Genomic DNA, 7,679 nt, shown 5'->3' with positions numbered 1-7,679 from the left:
AAAACAATCTGCCCCAAAATCATATAGGTATGATGTTGCTTTATTAGGAGAAACTTTCATTTTGAAAAAAAAAGAAAGAAGAAAAGAATATCTTTTCAATATATCATCCCACATATCTAACACTTCAAAAGTTCTTTTGCATCTTCAAAATTGCCCTTGCAGAATTCATAAAGGAACATACATTGTAACAATGTATGTTCCTTTATGAATTCTGCTAGGGCAATAAGTAGTTCTTGAAGTACATAAACAGCCTGGACAAGCCAATGAATGAATATTATCATAAATCTCAGTTTCTTATCATCATCATGAAGGCAAGCCAGGTATGTTTTGTTTTGTTTTATTTTTTGTATTTTGTATGTGAAGCTCTGGCAATGACATAATAATATTACAAGTGCCAAGCTAAGCATGGAAAGGAGTTTCTCTTGCTTTTCTATGAAAGCACAGCTGTTCTATGTGAATATATCTTGACATAAAAGACATGAAAGCTATGTGTGATCTCCAATGTCATTTCACAGTCAAAATGAAGGAAGATACATCTTTATTGAAGAGCCTACAATAATGTATTCTTTATAGATATAACACCAGCTTTTAGCAGTAGGCACCCAGTAATCATGACCTTTGGACCATCCGCTGGGATGTAAAGATACATGTATGACAGACTGCAGTTCAACTGCCATGTCAGTGACAATAACATAATAATGAGTTTGTTACAGATTTGTCTCAATTCTGTGATGTTTTTGTTCTCTGAAAATCTGTTCTTTGCAGAGTGTGCTTACACTCTAATATGTCGACAATAAGACAAAAGTGTGAATGTTGCAGAGTGTTCATATATTATTTATTTTTTGTTCATTTATTCATTTTAAACGATTTCTTCTGGTGCTGAATTGGTACAAGTGAGGCCTAGATCTGAGTTATATTACAAGTACAGTACATTTGTATTAGGTACATTTGACCAGACATCACATTTTCACTTGAGAACTTTCAGACATCAAAGCCGAGGAGACTGTGGAAAATAAAGTAATGTAGATGAAGCCTTAGAAATTTAGTATTCCTTCAGATATCAGAAGTTTGCTATCTTAACCAATGTTCTGTCAGATTTTGTCAGTTGATGAATATCCTGTGTTAATTTCAGATTCTTAGAATGTTTTGGTGTGGTGAAATGTAAAACTTTATGAATCATGTCACAACTATGTTTTAAAATTTACCTATTATGCTCTATCAGAACACAGAGTCGGAAGAATGTAAAAGTTGATGTAAAACGTTGATCAGCAACTGAATGTTTCATGACTTTGCCTGGCTTTTGTGTAGATGGGTCACAAACGAGAATTTGCATTGCCAACTTGGATTACTGTATAAAGGAGCAAGAAAGGTGTTTTTTTTTTTTTTTGGGGGGGGGGGGGTCTCACTACCATCCTAAAAATATTCTGTCTCACATGTCCGTATGAAACAAAACACATCAAAAATACTGTAACAAAGTTTCAAAGACAAGGTACAATAAAATGATGTAGAGTGTCACAAGTTTACTTGCTGCATTAATGCATACTATTACTAGATATGGCTTTGTAAAGACTGGAATTCAGCATTGAAGTGAATGAATGTTATGCATCTCAAAATCATGTGAAGTACTCTTTTAACTTGAGGTTTTCTCTACATGTAATGTGACCATGATAGCGGTACTGGCCAGATTAAGTCCTGACTCCAGTCCAGCTATCACTGAGGTCTCTTCCCCTTATGTGTATTATCAGTGTAAAGTGAGAAAAATGTTCATGCAAGGAAAGGTTTTAGTGCCATTTTGCTTCTCAAACATCATTGTGGAGAGAGAGAGAAAACTGTACAGCAAATATATGACAAGGAGGTTGCTAGTCTGAGCATTTTTTGAACTGTCAGAACGTCTTCTTGTTCACCAAGTAAATGTGCTGCTTTACAGAAGTTTGCAAGGGTTACTAGATTCCCCCCACCCCTTTTTTATACCCCCGCCAAACGAAGTTTGAAGGGGGTATATAGGAATCATCGGACGGTCGGGCGGTCGGGCGGTCGGGCGGTCGGGCGGTCGGGCGGTCGGTCCGTTGCAAATCTTGCGTCGCGAACTACTTCCTCAGTTTTCAACCGATTCCCATAAAACTTGGCACAGATGTGTGCCTTGGGTTGTAGATGTGCAAGACGTATTTTTTGACAGTACCCAAAAGTATGTTGCCATGGTAACGGCATATTATGGGCAAAAATGGGTACAAATCTTGCGTCGCGAACTCCTCCCACAGTTTTTGATCAATTTTTATGAAATTAGGTACAGATGTTCATCTGAATATGTTAATGTGCAAGACACATATTTCCGCAGTGGCAAAAAGTGCGTTGCCATGGTAACGGCATGTTATTGGTAAGATATAGGGCAAAATGCTTCATGGCAAAACTGCTTCATCAGTGTTCTTCCAATTCTCATGGAATTCATATTGAATGTTTGTCTTAGGATATAGGTCAGCATGACACATTTCTTGACAGTGACAAAAAGTATGTTGCCATGGTAACAGCTCACATATTATGAGCCAAAATGATGGAAAATTTTGTGTTGCAAACTACTTCCTCAGTTTTTGCCCAATTTCCATGAAACTTGGTACAGATGTGTGCCTTTGGTTGTAGATGTGCAAGACGCATTTTTTGACAGTACCCAAAAGTACGTTGCCATGGTAACGGCATATTAATGGCAGAAGATCAAGGAAAGATCTTGCGAATTTAACTACTTCCTCAGTTTTGTGACCAAAGCTTATGAAATGTGGCACACACCTTGATCTTGGTGGGAAGATGTGGAAGACATATTTTTCGGACGTGTTGGAAGCTGCGTTGCCATGGTAACGGCATATAAATGGCAGAAGATCAAGGAAAGATCTTGCGGATTGAACTACTTCCTCTGTATTCGACTGAAGCTCATGAAATGTGGCACACACATTGGTCTTGGTGGGAAGATGTGCAAGACATATTTTTTGGACATGTCGGAAGCTGCGTTGCCATGGTAACGGCATATTAATGGCGGAAGATCAAGGAAAGATCTTGTGGATTGAACTACTTCCTCAGTTTTTGACAAAAGCTTATGAAATGTGGCACACACAATAGTCTTGGTGGGAAGATGTGCAAGACATATTTTTCGGACGTGTCGGAAGCTGCGTTGCCATGGTAACGGCATTTAAATGGCAGAAGATCAAGGAAAGATCATTCCTTGGGTAAGTCTGTCGTCACGGGGCGGGGGTATTAATGACCTTCAGTAATATTTTTTTTCTTGCAAATGACCCAGAAATGGTATTTCCCTCAGATCTGTTGCACTTTCAGAGTGTGTTCCTGTCATTGGTCATTGAGATACAGCTACCATGATGTGGCCCTGCATCACAAAAACCCATAAAATGTCCAGTTGGCCACAAAATACATGTCTCTCTCACACCTCCCTGCTTTGATCAAACTCTGCTGATTTGGGGTTTGGGATATTTTTTGACTGAGTTACCTTTGCTTCTGCAATGTACATTCATCAAAAACTCAGAATTAAGTGCAAGAATTAAGTATTTGTGGGTTTGTTTTTCTTGTTTAGCATTTTCTTTTTTTTCTGTTGTAAGTTACTTTTCTCCATTTTCATCAAATACAATGGGTGAATATATGCATGGAAAGCAGTGAGAAACTAAAATTAACTGTGAGAACAGTCAGCAATTCTGTTAATACTGTGATATGATCATGAATGAAATGTTGCTAATATGTGTTCTGAATTAAGGTCAATTTTATACTCCTTCACAGCAGTTACCATAGAGCTTAAATCCCCTCCTTATTCCACACACCATAATGGGAGACTTGATTGACTAGACCTTTAACATTCAAAGTTCTTTTCTCTGTAGCTTTCCTGTGATGCAGGGTCACATGTGGATAGGCCAACACATACTTTGGAGGTTGCTACATTTGAACAATTTGATGGTGAGCAGTCCTTTGGGGTTAAGTGAACCATGTCATACTATTAATCATATAATATACAGGTACCTACATTTCATAATTCTTGATGCTGTATAAGTCACATATAATACTCCATGGGGAGGTGTAATGTGGATATTTGTTTTCAGTACAAATACAACAGTTATATTTACCAATGAAATCAGCTGGATTCAGAGTTGCATTATAATCAAGTCTTGTTGTTGTTGTTGTTGTTGTTGTTGTTGTTGTTGTTGTTGTTGTTAATATTCAGATAACCTTGTTGAACAAGCACTTGTAAATGAAGGTCTTTGAAAGCTAGCCAAACATTCATTAAACAAAAGTTATTAAGTTACTGAGTTTCTGCATTATGGATTCTGATATGCCACGATGTGACCAATGTTTGCATCTGTTCAATGCACAGAAGAAAAAAAATAATGAACTTCCTACACCAAAGGAAGCAGATCAATACTTTGGAGTTAGTGTAGTATGCATAAAAGAAAAGGAGACTTACGTGGCAGAAAGAAAGAAAGAATTAAGAAAGAAAAAAAAAGAAAGAAAGAAAGAAAGAATGAATGTTGAATTCATTCATTCATTCATTCATTCATTCATTCATTCATTCATTCATTCATTCATTAAGCAATCAATCAATTAATTAATCAAGTATTCAATGAAAGAAAGAAAGAAATAGAGAGAGGGGGAAGAGGGAGAGAATAAACAGATCGGAAGAACAAAGAAAAATGAAAATTGCACAGATATTTCGTGAGAAGGCCAGTTTGATGGACACTGTGACCAGCCAGTAACCAGCGGGTATGTAGCGCCACCTCGTGATGACATTATTACAGGCACACCCACACACCTGTTGTGGGGTACTGGTATCACTGGTATACTGCACAGAGTTTTACCCCATGTCTTGGAGTGAACGGTGCAGACAGCTACAGGCGGAGGTAGGCTTTTCGCCAACAGCTGTAAATCGAGTGACCTTCGCCGTAATTTTTTTCGTAACGTGCAAGAAAAAGACGCTGAAGGCATGAAATGATAGAAGATAAAGTCGAAATAATTGTGTTGCAGTGCTGATAGTCTTGTCGGGGTCCTGGTAAGCATGAAATCGAGTTTTCATGGCATGTCTGTTAATGCGTGCAGTACGCCTTTGGCTTTTTGGTATTAAACGTCAATTTACTGCCATTCGTTATGTTCTGAATTCACTCGAATTTACACTGCATAACTGCACTGCTGTATTAAATACTGACACTGAAGTCTCGATGCATATTGTGCAATATGTAAAGTGTTTGTTTGCAAAAACCGATGAGTCCATATTTGCCAAATAGAGATATTTGCGATTAAAGGTCAAGAAAAAAAAGAGGATAATAAGAAAATTTTTGCTTCTTTTGACCATAACTTCAAAAATCTACCTTTATATGTAAGTGACCAATATATCATTTAAAAGGTATTATTTTGTACTTTATGACAGAGACCGTACTTCAAAATCTTCAAAAATGGACATCGGTTTTTGCGAACAAACTCTTCATATGTTTGTTAATAAAAAAATGTGCAATGTGTGTGTGTGTTTTAATCACTGACAACTATACTAAGTGTCTAATTTATAGAGAGGTGAGAGACTGTGCGAGGGCGAAGAGAAATGGCAAAAGCTCACAAAGGAAGTCTTCCCCTTATCCCAAGAGGTACGGTACCCCAAGATGCAAGATGTTGGCCAAGGCAAAAGACTGCAATGGATTAACGATACACAGCCCAGTCACTGTAAAAATAAAATAGCGACAGGGCTGTACCAGGGTGGTGCACAAAAGCGAACATGGGGATCGCGTTGAGTTTTGATACTTGACATAATTTTTGTCTCCTCAAACTTATTTAATACAATCTTCATTAATTTGACTTATTTCTATGTTAGCGATATTGACATGCACAATTCACAACTTACCGAAAATGAAGATTATATGCAGCACGTGCAAATGGTACATCGTCATTCACTGATGGCCATTTTGAATAATTAATCGGGAGTTCACGCGATCAGAGCTGCACTTGCACCACAAAGTGCAGCTCCAATTACTGGGTATTATGGTCACATATCATGTCTCATATTTTAGGAAAACAGCAGAACCCGGATTGACTTTTCATTCTTGTCTAACAAACATTCAAATTCATTCATTCATTCACATTCATCACAAAACCAACAAAAAATGGCACGCACTGATTTTGTGTGAGGACTGAAAATACATGTACCGGTAGGTGAAATGGGTCAACCTAGCCGATCTTGACTTTTTCATATTTTCTGAAAGAGTGAGTCTTCTACATAATGCTAAAATTTGGGATCATAAAATAAAGAGGAAAATGATAGCAAATTTACTTGAAACTTTTTTTTTTCAGTAGTGTGATTAGGTGTGTCTTTAGAGTCCTCTTTTTATTTCTTGAAACACCTGTGCACACTCCTCACTTTCAACTCTAATAATTTTTGAAATGATGATGCTACTGCTTTGAAAGTTTTCATTAATCATTGCTGGCCATGCATAAAGCCTGCTCAGTTTCAGCTTAATTTGATAATCCCTTCATTGTTGTTGCTCCGGTGGTTTACATCCTATCTTTTTCCCATTTATTGCACAGCTAGCACAGCTTGTCTATGTACTTCAGAGCCTCTTTTCTCAGTTCACACTTTTCCAGAGTGTGGTCTTTCTTTCCAATATTTAGATAGTTTAGGGGAGTCCATTTGAATGGAGTTTACACATCATTTTAACACTTAGAGTCTGCTCTTTAGTTTTAGCATCTGCCCTTAACTAAAAATCCATACTAGTCTGGCGACTTTTTGTTGGGTTTGTGATGCAGGGTCACATATAAGACCATATTCATATACAGGGTTTCCAATGCGATAAATAAAGCCCACGCACAAAGGCCAATCTAGACACTTCAAAATGCATCGATCAGATACAGTGTGACATACAGTGCAAACATTGTTGCACATAAAATGTCATCTGACAACTCTTTCCTTATACCTCTTCACCCTTGTTTTTGGTTTGGTCGATAAGCGGACTTTACCTATAATTGCATGGGTTTCCAAATTACCCTGTACAGCTTCGCCCTTGTGCATTTGATTTTATAAGCATGATAAAAGAAAATAGCTAGGCCTATCTACATTGTATACCCCATACTTGTACCATGGTTTTCATGCATAGTATTAAAAAACAGAACTTTGTGTGATATAGTGTCCATTGTACATGTATGACACAGTACACTGTATGTCTACACTTTTACTTTATTCAAGTGTGTATGTGCATGATGCAGATTTTCATACATTTTCATTTGTTTTGATCGCTCGCTATTGACCGATTCTGTGACATTATGTGTATTTTTGGCATGGGCAGCGCCATTACTCGGTGTCTCGCCGACCCCCCCCCCCCCCCCCTCTTCCCACCCCCCACCCCTCTCCCTACATTAGCACGCTCGCAGAATGAAAAACTGCTTTAGCCAATGGGCGTCTCGTACTGAGTGCGCGAGTGCGCGAGTGCGCGAACCTTTGTTACAAGTGCGTGATAAACATGTTGCCCGGGATGGGGGAGAGCAGGGGGGGTCGGCTGAGACACCCACTATGGCTGCGCCCAGTGCCATGAAATGTCTGCTGCCCTCAACGAACCCGAATCGGTCAATACAAAGTAGTTTCTCTTAGGTCCTTTTAGTAATGCTAGATTGAAAACATATTCTTCTAAACTAGTGTACATACACAGGTCTGTACACAT

The sequence above is a fragment of the Diadema antillarum genome, unplaced genomic scaffold (assembly GCF_040938485.1).
Source record: "Diadema antillarum isolate AM-2024a unplaced genomic scaffold, OU_Dant_1.0 seq00000836_RagTag, whole genome shotgun sequence".
NCBI lineage: Eukaryota > Metazoa > Echinodermata > Echinoidea > Diadematoida > Diadematidae > Diadema > Diadema antillarum.
This window is presented reverse-complemented; position numbering follows the sequence as displayed.